The sequence below is a fragment of the Schistocerca serialis genome, chromosome 2 (genome assembly GCF_023864345.2).
Source record: "Schistocerca serialis cubense isolate TAMUIC-IGC-003099 chromosome 2, iqSchSeri2.2, whole genome shotgun sequence".
In the NCBI taxonomy this organism is placed as follows: Eukaryota; Metazoa; Arthropoda; class Insecta; order Orthoptera; family Acrididae; genus Schistocerca; species Schistocerca serialis.
In genome coordinates this window covers 715061497-715077201 of record NC_064639.1, presented here as the reverse complement: position 1 = coordinate 715077201, position 15705 = coordinate 715061497, and positions in this window count along the sequence as shown.

Sequence of the window (15705 nt, the reverse complement as noted above, 5' to 3'; positions counted from 1 at the left end):
GCAGACACCATAAAACCAGTAAGCAAGTGTAGTTCATGTACACTCAGTAACACTGGATATAGCGCAGCAAGAAGGGAGCATCGGATCGAAATTAACTTTATTGGACATAGTGATACAGATGAGATATTCATTTGATCCCGAAATCAAGACAAGTAAACAATACCGTGAGTACAAGTAGAAGGATACAGTGCAACATCAATAACGCGTTGTAGTGCCTTTTGGTGCAACATATACAGCAACACATTCCGGCACAGAGTTGATTAGATGCCTAATGTCGTTCTGAGGCAGACGGGCTCACAAATCTTGGACATCAACCTCTAAATCATGTACAGATGACACGGCGGCGTCTATCGTTTCAGCTGGTCCAACACTGCTCTGTAGGGGACAAGGCCAGGGAGCAGGCCGGCAGTGGAAAAGTCGGAACATGGTGTAGGGAAATCTCGAACAACTCCAACTGTATGCGGACGAGCATTATCTTGCTGGAAAAGTGACCACGGTAGACCACGTAGAAAGGTCCCACATGGGGCCAAAGAATGTCATCAACTTAACGCTGTCGCGTTAGGGTTCCACGTACCATAATTGGAGGGGACCGGCGGTCGTAGACTACGGCTGCCCAGACCAGTACCCTGGCTCCGTGGCCGGTGTGGTGCGCGACAGCAGGGTGGAACTGTACTGTAGCAGTCTGCCTGCCCACCGATATGAGATGATCGTCCGTCCCGAAAACGAATCGGAATGGACCACTAAATACCACGTTTTGCCAATCTGTGGCGGGCCACTTCGTCCTGGTTTGACATCACTGTAGACTGAGTCGTCAATGGCTAGGTAAACAGCAGTAAACAAACGACGAGGGCGCCTGGATTGCAAATTCACATCCACAAGGCGTCTGGAAATCGTTTTAAGAACAACAGGCACCTGTACATCTGATTGTATGGTGGACCGAGTCAGTGTAGGATTCCTTATCACTTGCCGCACGTCGCACGTCGGGGCCATCTCGAATCCACTGCTCCCAACATCGTCTGACGGAGCACTTCAAAAAATGACCAAATGTGCCACACGACGTGGCGTGCCGAACAGCCTGCGGTTTTCATGCAAATGATTAGGTCCCTCTCAAACGTCTTGTAACACGTCTACGTGGTGTTCTGCACCTACTGACGTCCTCCTCGAGTCGCGATGTGACCGTCACGTGTGTCACTCGTCCACCACACGCCGTTTAAATAAGTTCTCCTGCCCGATTGCAGCGCCATTGCAGGGTCTGTGAGCATGCGCATTGGCACCAAACTTGGATTATGTTCATATTGAATGTCACTGAAATTATCTGCAAAGTTTCGCATTTCTACCTATCTTCCCTCTGGCTGCGCTGTTTCTCTGAGTGTATGCAGCAGGCAGTGGGTCCTGCATTGTTGGAGAGTCTTACCAGAAAAGAGCCGATGGAATTGTAGACTTGAGCGTCAGAAGTTGTTGTGACCACACACTCTCTTCACGGCAGCAGAGATGACACATTCCAGCCGCGTATCCATTCCTGCTTTTAGGTAACGGACGAAATCCTTGCTATAAGACGGGACTGCCTTTCTTATCACGGAATGAATGAGAATGATTGAGACAATGGAATCGTTTGGAAGGAGTGGTATTTCAGATCTCAGCCCCACTATGCTTGTCCATTGTACCTCCGACTTCGTTCACTGCAAGTAATTTTCTTTCAAAAGGTCATGGTCAGTTTCGTTGGTCAGCAGAAATGGTGTGTCTGTCTGTAGTGGTCTTGTTGCACTGAGGGTGCTAAATTCAAACTTTCCTTCTTTCCTCTAACCGTTATCGACACTATTTTAACCCATATAAACGTCTCAGCTTCAGTGGCTAAGACTGGAACAGGAGCAATCAGAAACTATAGATCATCCATTAATGAACTCGTACCGGTAGTTCTGTTTACTGTTCATGTTTCTTTGTACATATTAGTCAGCGAGACAATAACACTGGAAACTTGAGAAGAGATATTGTTAAAGTAAGAAAAACACTTTTTCATTGATTGGAATGGGGTAACGCTAGTATTTATCAGCCATAGCGACGATGGTAGCTGTCAATAGTGTCATTGCAGTAGAACCCGAACAAGTGAGAAAACTCTGCAAGTCAGACTAAGCGTAGGGTCGCCTCATTTTCGTTCCGTATAACGGCTGTAAGTGAGAAGATAGACAACACGTGGGACTCGTTTTTCACTTGCAGTCCAGTACAAATGAAAGCATCTCGTCTTTCAATCCTGCAAGCGAGAGTGTCTTGCAGGAGACATGGGAAAGCATTCGCTTTACCTAGACAATGTTTTATCCGTAATTTTAAATATTTATAAATATACAATATATCTATTGTTACTCACTTATTATTTTTGATAAAAACGATGTTAGTCGCTTTGGAACCCCGAAAATTAAGAACAGCCATTTCTGAACCTATGTCAGTGAGAAACCGGATAACAGGTTTCTAAAACCGAGAACAGATTCTCGGATCCTTGAACTCTCGCTTATCGAAGTTCAATCTTAAAAGTTGCTCTAAGATGTGTATTGTTTCATTGCAACAATAGTTGAAAAATTTCTTTTTTCGTCCCTTAAATCATACATGATAATAAAAGACCCAACGAGATGTCAAATAGTATATTTCGTAAGCTACTCGTGTAGCCGAGGCGGTCGGATATGTGATGGCTGCTGTAGGTACTGATGACTAGTATTACTTGTAGCTGACCTACGGTCTCCTCTGAGATTGTGATGACGACGAAGGCAAATGAACGTAATTTACAGGTATTATAAGACATATCAAATACCAACAAAGCAAACACCGTCCGAAAAGGCCTTGAAGCCCTAACAGTACCGCCGGACGTTGTGGCCGAGCGATTCCAGGCGCCTCAGTCTGGAACCGCGCCACCGCTACGGTCACAGGTTCGGATCCTGCCTCGGGCACGGATGTGTGTGATGTCCTTAGGTTAGTTAGGTTTAAGTAATTCTAAGTCCTAGGGGACTGATGACCTCAGATGTTAAGTCCCATCGTAATCAGAGCCATTTGAACCTTTTGAACGCAAGCGTACCGACCGGCTGCCGTGTCACACTCAGCTCTTAGGCGTCACCGGATGTAGATACGGAGTGGCACGTGGTCGGCACACCGCTCTCCTTGCCGTTGTCAGTTTTCGTGAGCGGTGCGGCTGCTTCTCAGTCAAGTAGCTCCTCAGTTGGCCTCACAGGGGCAGAGTGGGGAGCAGTCGGCAGACGCAAACGCTGACCCATCCAAGTGTTAGCCAAGCTCGACAGCACTTCGATGATCTGACGAGAACCGAATACAACATATCAAGGAACTATAAAAAATCAGTATTATGAATTATTGGTAGTAGCTTTGAAAAACGTGAAAATTATAATAAAACCCTTGTAGTGAAGGGGCTGTAGCCAGTAGGGTATGTGTGTCTCGCAATGAAAACTCGTAACAGCAGTTGGCGTGCATCGTTTAAAAAAGCTGGAGCTCCAACCCGTTCCTGCTACAAGAAACTGAGCTGCGCGATAGTAATGTCTACCGTGCAGGCAAAATAGTGGCTCTCTTAAGCATTCTCCTGTTTTTTTGCGTGAAGCCTACAGTTAACGGTCCCAGTTGGACTGATTGCCCATTATAATTGAGAAAATAAAGTTTACAACACACTGCCCGTTCCACTTACAAACATCTTATGACACTTCACTACGAAACCAGGAACGCCCACACTATCTGTAATTACTGAAATGTGGTAATGTTATTTGCATATCTTTTAATTTTTATTGTATTATGATAATTGATTTATGTTGATGTTCTGACGAGGTTATTTACAAACATTGTGACTCTCGTATTTTATAAATCTCATCCACAAACATAGCAACAGAGGGAACAGCTACTTTTTTATAACAAGCTTAATTATTAAATATGCTCCGTGAGAAACAAATTAGAGCCCAGAAGTGCGTTATCGACGGCATCTTCGTCGACTACACCCGGCACGCCGCGCCGCTCACAGCTACGTGGGAGACGGCACTTACAGCCTGCCACCAGCGAACCGCCACGAGCTCTCTCTTCCACCGCTCGTGCCACGCACACAAACCACCATAGGGCGCACAATTCTTGCGAGTCTGGTTGGCTGGTGCGTCTTCCTAAGCGGCTGCATTTCAGGGCTTCGCCCCAGATTCAGTGCGTTAATAGGCTCACCAACATTAGTACAGCAGGCTGCAATGACGGCAATACATCCACGGAGCACAACGCTACTAAACTTTACTAACATTCAGAGACTAAGTGTATCAGCATTGAAGACTATTTCTTTCTAACAAGAATATTACTCTCATTTTTATAACTCTGCAACACATAAGAACCTATAGCTGTACGAAGTTCATATACCTCAACTACTAAATGTGCATAACATAAATGTGTTATTCTTTTTGTAGATGTCTCACTGACTTTATTAGCCATCTCTACTATCCATACATAAAACACGTAAGACATCATCTAGCAACTACTCTGATTTTCTTACCCATTGGCGACAAGTCTGGTGTTAGCGTGACAGTGACCGGAGAACGTAAAGGTTTTCATAATCTTCATGTGGGACTCATATCTGTTTCAAGTGTCTCTAATTTTTGTATGCAATGGCAACTTCTGGAGTGCAATCATTCACTGCACGTACTCAGTTTCAGAGCTGACAAATCAACTCACACTAGCAGCTGTTTGCAGATTGACTGATGCATAGCAAACCCAGCAAACCGTTCATCTCTCTGAAGATATACAGTCAACCTGAACCATTTCAGTTAGACACTGGAGCCTCAGTCACACTGGTTAATCAAAATACCAACGAGCAATTGATACACCTTCAACTACAAAATTCACACCTTCACCTCACAGCCTACAACGCCGAAAGTATCTCCGTTCTTGGAGTATACACTTTACAAGCAAAATATATGAATACGGCTGAATCAGTGCCTTTCATAGTAGTTCATTCCTATTATAGTCCCAATATGTTTGGTATGAATGCTTTTGATTTATTTAGTTTAGGTATTCACGACAATGTGGATGTTATTGATATGCAACTTTCCCATGCCAGTATTCATCAATTGTGAGAAAAATATGGACGTTTGTTCGGCGACACACTGGAACAGGCAAAGAATTTTCGTGCACATGTTACGCTAAAGAACAATGCCAAACGCAAGTTTTACCATACTCGACCGCTCTGCCACTTCATTCGCGATGAAGTTGCTCCTGAACTCAACAGATCAGAGTTTTGAAGCCTGTTTCTGCAAGTCATTAAGAATCTGCCCTGGTGATCACAACAAAAGCCAGTGAGAAAATGAGACTTTGTACCGACTTTAAAGCTACAATTAGTGGTTAAGTAGTGATTGTTTCGTTCCACCTTCCAAGTATTGACGAGTTTATGGATCGCCTAACATGTGGACGATTCTTTCCTAAAACTGAATTAACTGATGCTTATCTCCCATTTCCCTTGGATGAGGAAACAAAAAATTTATGGTGGTTAACACGCACACCGGCCTGTATCGGTCACAGCGCCTTCCCTTCGGAGGTGCCTCAGTTCCAGCGTCATTCCAACGGTTTCTTGAACAACTGACCTCGAAAGGTCTATCCAGTTCAAATTATTTAGATGACATTATTGTATTCTGACAGACACCGGTACGGTATCTCACAAATTTGGAGTCTTTTTGTCAAGTTTTAACTGATGCAGGAGTCAAGTGTAAATTACAGAAATGTTCATTCTTCACTACTGAAATCAAATATTTGGAATGTGTCATTGACGCCCGTGGCTCTCGTCCCTTGACTAAGCATTCAGAGGCCATACGAAGATTACCTTCTCCTCCAGTTGTATGGGAAGTTCAAGCTGGTCTTGGCAATCTAAAATACTCCATTCCGAACGCAGCGTAAATTTCTGTTCCTTTGCGTCGCCTCCGACGAAAAACGTTCCTTTTAAAGGGACTGGAGAATGCGAACAACCTTTTCAGAAGCTGAAACATGCATTGCTTTCTTGCCTATGCCTTACGCACTTCGATCTGCAAAACCAGTAGCGCATGCCGTTGACTTACAGTATCATCACAAGGAAGAGGGACAGTCGTATCTCACAATGCTGACAACACGGAATGCGCTGTAGCAATCGTGTTTAAGACGCTGAACAAAGCCCAAGTCCGCTACACTCAGCTGCAAAAGATTGTTTCAGTCATAATTTACGGTTCAAAAATTCCATCAGTTTTTGTGTGATGGAAATTTTTTTCTTGTGACTGGTCAAAAGCTGCTGTATCCTGTTTTTCATATGGCGAAAGATGTACCTGATCGTACAGAACAGATTCTGCAACACTGATCGCTACTTCTTTACAATTACAAACATGAAATTCTTTAGCGCTCTATGGCACAGCGTGCAAACACAGACATTCTGTCTCATCTATGGGAAGCGATGCGCATTTCGCTACATCAGAAGTTTCTTGTCTTCAACTTGCTCATTCTGATCAACCTCAGATGCAGTAGTTCCAAAACAGCATGCAAAACTCAACAGATTTTCTCTTCAGAATGGTGTCATTTTATTGCATTCTGGCAATGAAAAGACGCGAGTCATGATTCCCACATCTCTGCAATAAAATGCTTTGAAACTGTTGCATACAGAATATTTGCGAATAGTTAGAACTAAGAAGCTAGTGCAGCAGCATGACTCGGATGGGTCACAAGGCAGTGTTGCGACAAGAATTTTCTGATTCGCCTCAGCTTGACGGTCCCTGGCAACGACTGCTTGTTGACTTTGCTGGTCCTTCCTGGAACACAAGATGGCTCGTTATCGCTTATGCATACAGCAAATATCCTTTCGTCAATACAATGCATTCTACTAACAGCGCTACCTCTTCAAAGCACTTGCCTCTGTCTTTTATTAAGAAGGTTCGCCACAACTAATTGTTTCGGACAATTCCAACAATTTTCCAACAGAATGGAAGTCAGCATACCCGAAGAGAACTGGTCTTTCTCCAATTGAACACCGAAGCCAAATTCTCCGTTTGCACTTCAAGACTCAGATGTCCAAACTTCAAGCACTTCACTCGAGGGAAAATGCTTTGTTGTTGTTTCTGAGCACCTATCGAATTATGCCTGCTCACCACGCATCACCGTCAGAACTCTTACATGGTCGTCACCACCTCACTCTGCTGCCTCTTCTTCACCCTCGTCACTCTGTTTCCGACCGTAACTTTACAATGAAGTTCCACTCGAAGTACGAAGATTTCTGTTGTGTCTGTTAACAAGCCTGTGAATTGTGGATTCGGCGTCGCCACTCAGACTTCCGACCGCGTTCATTGTACCGTTCGTGGCGCATCGGGCACCCACCGAAGACACCAAAAAACAACTTCGTTTCCAAGATTTTCTTGATCTTGTCGCAGCTTCTGCCGTTGTTACCTTTACGTCGAAGTCTTACTGTCTTAATTCGCCACCTCTACTACCAATACCTCAAAAAGAAACTTGCCATTGAGATATCACTACAAACTGGTTAACTGTTGTTTCCTTAGCTTGGAACTTCCACAGGTGGCATCAGAGTGTCAGGTCCGTTCTGTTGGCTGGTTTCACTAGAGAGTGGATAGGGATTTTTAATCAGCACAAGTCCCATATACCTGTTCTACGTCCATAGTATTAGTAATTATTTAGTTGTTGCCATGCCCCCATCTGTACACAAATACAAACCATTGCTGATACCTATTTCTAACGTTATTCACAGTGAGAAGTAAAGTGGCAAGGAGGAACTGTCTCCTCCTACTGGTGAAGCAAGGCAGATCTTACTGAAATAGTGGTTTTTCGTTCATATGAGGTAGTGTTCGAGTGACCTAGCATCACATGCGAGTCGTGCGCCTTTTTAGGTCAAGGCGACCCCTTTGCGTCCCTCTGGCAATGTACACCCTACGTAGAACCTATTCAGAGCGGGCTCTGCCTTGGGCGGTCGCTTTTCAGACGTTTAGAGGTCCAGGAAGATTGGCTTCTAGTGGAATGTGCGGTGGCTGACAGCCTTCTGATTAATGGTGAAGTTACTCCTTTTGCAGACACCACGGAACCAGCCCAGTGAAGACAGCTCAGAAAGTGATGAGCATTTATGCCCCCAGCCGACAAGCTGGCGTCAGTCGAGGATTGGCAGCCTGCCGGTTAAGTAGATAGTTACGCCCCCGGAAAAAGCACGCCAAAGTTGTTTATCAAAACTGTAGGAAGAGTTAAGCCAGTTTCGGAAAACAATCGGAATGACACAGGAAGAAACGAGCATTTGCTCAGATCTCATAAGCTAGGCCTAGACTAAAGCTCTCATTGGCACTGTTACACTATGCGATCAAAAGTATTCGGACACCTGGCTGAAAATGAAGTTCGTGGCGCTCTCCATCGGTAATGCTGGAATTCAATATGGTGTTGGCCCACCCTTAGCCTTGATGACAGCTTCGACTCTCGCAGGCATACGTTCAATCCGGTGCTGGAAGGTTTCTTGGGCAATTGCAGCCCATTCTTCAACCGCGTCGTGCATTACGAACAGGTGCTCGATCGTGTTGAAACATGCAATCGCCATCCCCGAATTGCTCTTCAACAGTGGGAAGCAAGAAGGTGCTTAAAACACCAATGTAGGCCTATGCTGTGATAGTTCCACACAAAACAAGGGGTGCAAGCCGCCTCCATGAAAAACACGACCACACCATAACACCACCGCCTCCGAATTTCACTGTTGGCACTACATACGCTGGCAGATGCCGTTCACCGAGCATTTGTCATACCCACATCCTGCCATCTGATCGCCACATTGTGTACCGTGAAAACGTTTTTCCACTGTTCATTCGTCCAGTGTTTACGATCCTCACAGGAAGCCAGGCGTCGTTTAGCATTTACCGGCATGATGTATGGCTTATGAGCAGCCGCTCGACCATGAAAGCCAAGTTTTCTCACCTCCCGCCTAACTGTCATAGTACTTGCAGTGGATCCTGATGCAGTGTGGAATTCCGGTGTGATGATCTGGATAGATGTATGCCTAATACACATTACAACCCTCTTCAAATGTCGGCGGTTTCTGTCAGTCAACAGACGAGATCGGCCTGTACGCTTTTGTGCTGTACGTGTCCATTCACGATTCTAGTCTAATATCACTTCGGAAACAGTGGACCTAGGGATGTTTAGGAGTGTGGAAATTCCGCGTACAGACGTATGACACAAGTGATACCCAATCACCTGACCACATTCGACGTCCGCAAGTTCCACCGAACGCCCCATTCTGCTCTCTCACGATGTCAAATGACTACTGAGGTCGCTGATATGGGTTCGCAGCTCGTGGTCTAGTGGCGCCGGCACGGTAGCTCAGCGTGTTCGGTCAGATGGTTAGCTGGCACTCTGTAATAAAAAAAATCTGAGTTAATATATCAACGATGAACTTGAAGGGTGTCAAGGGATGTCTGCCCCGAACAAATGCAATGAACAATATCGAATAAAATAATATTTTGAAAAAAGTCGCTAGCATTGCTACCTCTGGATCACGGGGTCCTGGGTTCGATTCCCGGCCGGGTTGGGGATTTTCTCTGCCCGGACACTGTGTGTGTGTGTGTGTGTGTTATCCTCATCACTTCATCGTCATCATTCCTGACAGAGGCTAGATTGGACTGCGTCAAAAATTGGACTGTGAAAAAATTGGGAGTTTGTACGGGCGCTGATAACCAAGCAGTTGAGCGCACCACAAACCAAAAATTATCATCATCATTGCTGATGTGGAGTACCTGGCAGTAGGTGGCAACACAGTGCACCTAATAAGATAAATGTGTGTTTTTGGGGATGTTCGGATACTTTTGATCACATAGTGTATGTGACTGGATCTTTCTGGGGCTCATTAAGACAAAATGAAGCGACTCATGTGGAAAATTTGCTCTCTTCCAACAGGCTGGCTGATGCCGGTTTTTGTTGAGACGCCAGTGTTAAGAGAAAAGAAAGTGGGAGAGAAGATTAGGTTTCGGATAGTGGTGGAGGGAAGAGTCTACGTCGGAGATCGGTGAAGATCAACATCTTTGTGATTCTGAGATCAACAGAGACCAGCACGTGTTCGTTCAAGATTCAAGGTGGCAGCCAGAACGGTGAGTGTTCTTGCTGCACTATTAGGGTTTGACCGAGTCAAAGTTTAGCATCCTTGCAACGAAATTAGAGTCGTTTCACAGTCGTCATGATTCTTATTTTTTTATTTCAGTTTTTCCCAATTCGTGACTCAATGTTTATTACAGTGAATCTTGAGTTACCATTACTTGCTCGTTGATTTGCCAGTGCGAGTATTAATTCTGATGCATGTCGAGTTTCTCCTCAATACCAAGGATAACGCGTTTATTTCTACCATAACATGTAAAGTAGAATCGGTTGCGATCTCTACAGTTAACGCGTCTTCTACACTGTGTTTCCCATTACCTTGCGGACCCTCCATATAGGCCTTACTGTGATAGTCTAATATTTCAAGTACTTTTCATTATTTTTGAATGAAGACGTTCGCCATGTGTAGATCTTTGTGAAATAAATTTGCAGTAATCTAATTCCTATGGATATCATTTCATTAGTTAGTTAACGGTATGTCACTTGAATGTAAATTAAACAAGGCGATCAGCCATACTTGCACGTTAGGGACATTGTTTCTTATTACAATTATGTGATTTAATTCTCCCTGTAAATACTTGTGATTGACTAGGTTTTAACCCAGTTACACTGGAATATACCAAGTTCTTGGTCATGTTCTCACGTGTCTACAGGTCACCTGAACATACAGGATGTTTCAAAATGTTTTGACGATTTCAAATTTGAATAACACGCAAACTAATAGCGAAAAATGTTGAACATTTTACACAAGGTTCTCGTACAAAATTTATTCAAGGTTACTTACTGCATCGGACAAGTGACTATTCACGTTTACACAATATTCGAGCCGTTGCACCTAGTTTTTGAACACGTCTTTCGTAGATGCTGGAATAATTCTGGAAATTTCGTCGTGAATTCAATATTTTAACTGTTGCGAGCTTCTCGGTCAGACCGAGCACACTCTCGCCTTCAAATAACAGCGTAGGTATACGTTTGGCACGGAAATCAGACGGTTTTCCGATGGCTGGTTGACTTCCGATTCGATGCACTGGCAGTTGCGTGGAACTTTCTCACCCAGTTCAGTTGATTGGTTGGTTGGTTTGGGGAAGGGGACCTAACAGCGAGGTCATCTGTCCCGGCGTTTTAGGGAAGGATGGGAAGGAAGTCGGCCGGCCGGCCAGGGTGGCCGAGCGGTTCTAGGGCGCTACAGTCTGGAACCGCGCGACCTCTACGATCGCAGGTTCGAATGCTGCCTCGGACATAGATGTGTCTGATGTCCTTAGGCTAGTTAGTTTTAAGTAGTTCTAAGTTGTAGGGGACTGATGACCTCAAATGTTAAGTCCCATAGTGCTCAGAGCCATTTGAACGATTTGATTAAACAGCCTAAAGACATTTCTATGAGTAATCGTCGTCTGGCCTATCAAATCAATACTGATTCTTACATATGTCCACACGTGTCAAACAACTGACCTAATTTCCCAAATTTCCTTCCAGCAGAAAAGTACTCATTCCACCTAGATTGCTCTGCCCATATTGGACGCGTCAGTATCGGGAACATTTTGACCTTACCTCGAATGCACATATCATACTGCCAACGAACGCCTGTTGTCCTGGAGAGCTGTCAAGTATGGGTAAACACTGCGCAATTTGCCAATGAGTTACGACATGATCACAAAGGACCTGAGATAACAGTATCTTCCGTGCATAACCTCACCTGGAACCTGAATCCACAGTGCCAATGTTTACGTCATGTCATCTAGTGAGTAAAGTGGGTTCTTGCTTTCGACACTCTCCACCTACTGATTAATCATCCTAGAAACACTCTTCTTACTGCATTTAACGAATGGTCCCCAAGAACACTTATGTGAACGTTTATTGCACATCTTACATCGCCAAGAACGCCTGTTACTCTCAAATGTAGGACTGACAATGAGTGGTCGTCATGCAGTCTGTGAAGGGGCTTCGATGTTGTCACAACAGACAACTCTGGTACTAGAATTCGTGGCCCAGCACCTCAAACGATGGACCCAGTGTTAAGCAGATCTTGTGATCCCACGAGCTATTCAACTTGTTCGGCTATAGTCCCCATTACAGAGGTGTGCTGCCCTAAGCTGTTGCCAGCTCACCGGTCGGCCGAGAAGGTCGACAGTAGGCGCTGGATCAAGCGCGCCTATCGGGAGAGAGACCAGAGACAGATTCACAAGCAACACGCCACCAACGCCATGTCGACCGTCAGTATTTAGATCGCCGCCACTGACTGGAGGGCGCAGTCTCAGTTACTAGCCCAGTCAGTCTCAGCCTCTGGCACTAGCTGAGTCACTACCACACCAACTCGCGTCCTAGTGTGGCGTCTGTCATTCATCACATAGCAGGACTTCTACTTGAGCAGAAGTGAGGCTAACGTGGGCTATTAGTGAATAGCTTGTACCACAACATGTTGTTGTTGTTGTTGTTGTTGTTGTGGTCTTCAATCCTGAGACTGGTTTGATGCAGCTCTCCATGCTACTCTATTCTGTGCAAGCTCCTTCATCTCCCAGTACTTACTGCAACCTACATCCTTCTGAATCTGCTTAGCGTATTTATCTCTTGGTCTCCCTCTACAATTTTTACCCTCCACGCTGCTCTCCAATGCAAAATTTGTGATCCCTTGATACCTTAGAACATATCCTACCAACCCGTCCCCTCTTCTAGTCAAGTTGTGCCACAAACTCCTCTTCTTTCCAATTCTATTTAATACCTCCTCATTAGTTATGTGATCTATCTATCTAATCTTCAGCATTCTTCTGTAGCACCACCTTTCGAAAGCTTCTATTCTCTTCTTGTCCAAACTATTTATCGTCCATGTTTCACTTCCATACACGACTACACTCCATACAAATACTTTCAGAAACGACTTCCTGACACTTAAATCTATACTCTATGTTAACAAATTTCTCTTCTTCAGAAACGCTTTCCTTGCCATTACCAGTCTACATTTTATATCCTCTCTACTTCGACCATCATCAGTTATTTTGCTCTTCATATAGCAAAACTCCTTTACTAATTTAAGTGTCTCATTTCCTAATCTAATTCCTTCAGCATCACCCGACTTAATTCGACTACATTCCATTATCCTCGTTTTGCTTTTGTTGATGTTCATCTTATATCCTCGTTTCAAGACACTGTCCATTCCGTTCAACTGCTCTTCCAAGTCCTTTGCTGTCTCTGACAGAATTACAATGTCATCGGCGAACCTCAAAGTTTTTATGGACATTTAAAGTGAAGTAGCAGCTATGTGTCTAAGTAAATAAAGATGTGTGCAAGTGTATTGTAGAAAGAGGATAGCGGCCACCGAAAAACATCGTCTCTCTTGATTCCTGTGGAAAAAGTCTCTACAGTGGCAACGAGGTCACAAAAGGAGGGCCTCCCCCACCCCCAGCTGGAGATCGGTCATGTTGAGCAGTGCACACCCCCTGACTCAGCTAATCCCTTGGATCTGTCTGCGTGAAACGTCAGCTTAGTTCAGAGGCCAGCGGGTACGGTGGGACTCTAGTTAATCCACGCATGTTCGTTACCACCTAGGTGATGAGTTATTTGGCTACGAACCTAGTTCAGTGACTTTTAAATAGTTTTAGAATAATAATTTTGGGCTTTATCCCTCCTGGGCTTTCAAAAGTTCATAAACACATTTACCTGACCACAGAAGTTGTTCTGTACATCACATACATTTATTTGGCGCTGCTGCTTACAAGCTTTGTTGATGGGTAAAACACAAACTCGCCCGTTAGTCGTTCCCCATTGTTCGTGGCGGCTTACGTGGCATCGAAGCTGTAGATGCCATAGAAGAGGCACCACACAGCACACACCCAGAATACTGCGAAGGAACAGTAGGCGTCTGGTGTATAACGTCTGCTCTCTCGTTCTCATAATTATGGAGCCTTCCAGGAGAGTTACTTACGTACCACAGGAGCCTCCTTGGATCACACATAGACGAGGTTGTGAGTGTATTCTCATCGTTTCTACACGAAACAAATAGTATTTCTTTTAACGTGGCCACAAACAAACTGAAAAGCTCTCGGGTTGCCAGACGCGTGGCAGTGTTGAGTTACCGCGACGTTTTGACAAATGTCATACTCATCATCTTCTCTTTACGGCCATACGCATAAGAACTTGTGCGTCAAAAACTATTTTACATCTAGAGCGTCTAAAATTCGTCAAAGAAATACATCGATGAAGATACATCAGCAACCAGAACTTTCGTAACTTTTTTAAAAATTTTGGCACAACCACTTTTTACGATGCAGATATAACCGGTTTCGGCCTTCAAATGCCATCTTCTGCGGCATTTGATGAGTAGGTATTCACGTGTTGTCAACTAAATGTTTTACTTGACAATAAATGGTTCAAATGGCTCTGAGCACTATGGGACTTGACATCTGAGGTCATCAGTCCCCTAGAACATAGAACTGCTTAAACCTAAGCTAAGGACATCACACACATGTATGCCCGAGGCAGGATTCGAACCTGCGACCGTAGCGGTCGCGCGGTTCCAGACTGAAGCGCCTAGAGCCGCTCGGTCACACCGACCGGCACTTGACAATACCATACAGTAAGTGAATCACCATCTCCACAAATGGAATGTCGTTTTTTTCCTAGAACTTTTATTTCATTGAAAGAGATGACAGTCATTAAACATATCAGACGTTTTAGTTATATCCACGTAGAGTTGTCAGCTTGTTTATTCAGAGATGTTATTAAACATCCATTACTATGTCAACAATGTTAAGGGGAATGTTAAAATGTACATTGTAGCTGCAGCTGGGTCAAATACCACTCTGTCTCATAAATCAAATGCAAAGACAACAGAGACTAAATATCCAGGTTAGGAAATGTGAAGTGAGTAAATACTCCAAAAATTGCCCTGTGAATAACGGTGCCATCTTCAATTAACCACCAAGTTATACAGTCTCACCTTCATGAATCGACAAGCAAACTTCGTAATTCCAAGTTCGTAGCCACATTGCTGAGAGTTCTGAAGTCATCCCCGCAAAACAGGTCGGCAGTATAAAACTATTCATGGTCATCTTTCATCGTACGGAAGGCTAATGTATCTTCCATCATACGTGACCATGTTAGTGAAGGTAACAGTGTGTGCAGCAGTCACGACCTCACTCTACGTCGTGATCGGCTGTCACGAAATTAACCGTACTGTACTCTCTTAATAAACGTGAGTCAGTGTGATTTTTGTCTTTACCTTTCTTCATTATAGTTCTTAAACCTAGATTTTGATTATGACAGGAATGTGCACGCAGGTGCAGGTACAGTAGGTGCAGTAATAAAATGTTGACACGAAGTGCGAGGCAGATGGAATGGCCATCTGTTGCGTTTAAATGCTGCAGCAGTCGTGGCTGAACGTTGTGTCACTCAGGTCAAGCGTTCTTTTTCTACACCATCAATTTTTTCTTGTGTTTAATAAAATGAAAGAGAATGTTGTCATCTACGCTGTTAGCTATTGAATATTGCACCTTCCCCCAAAATGTGCCAAAAGAAATCAGTAGCAAGTATATTGTAGGAAACATTCTATACATTGTTTTGCATGATTTCTGAAATACGCAAGAAACGTGGGGAACATAGACGGTTGTCACTTAA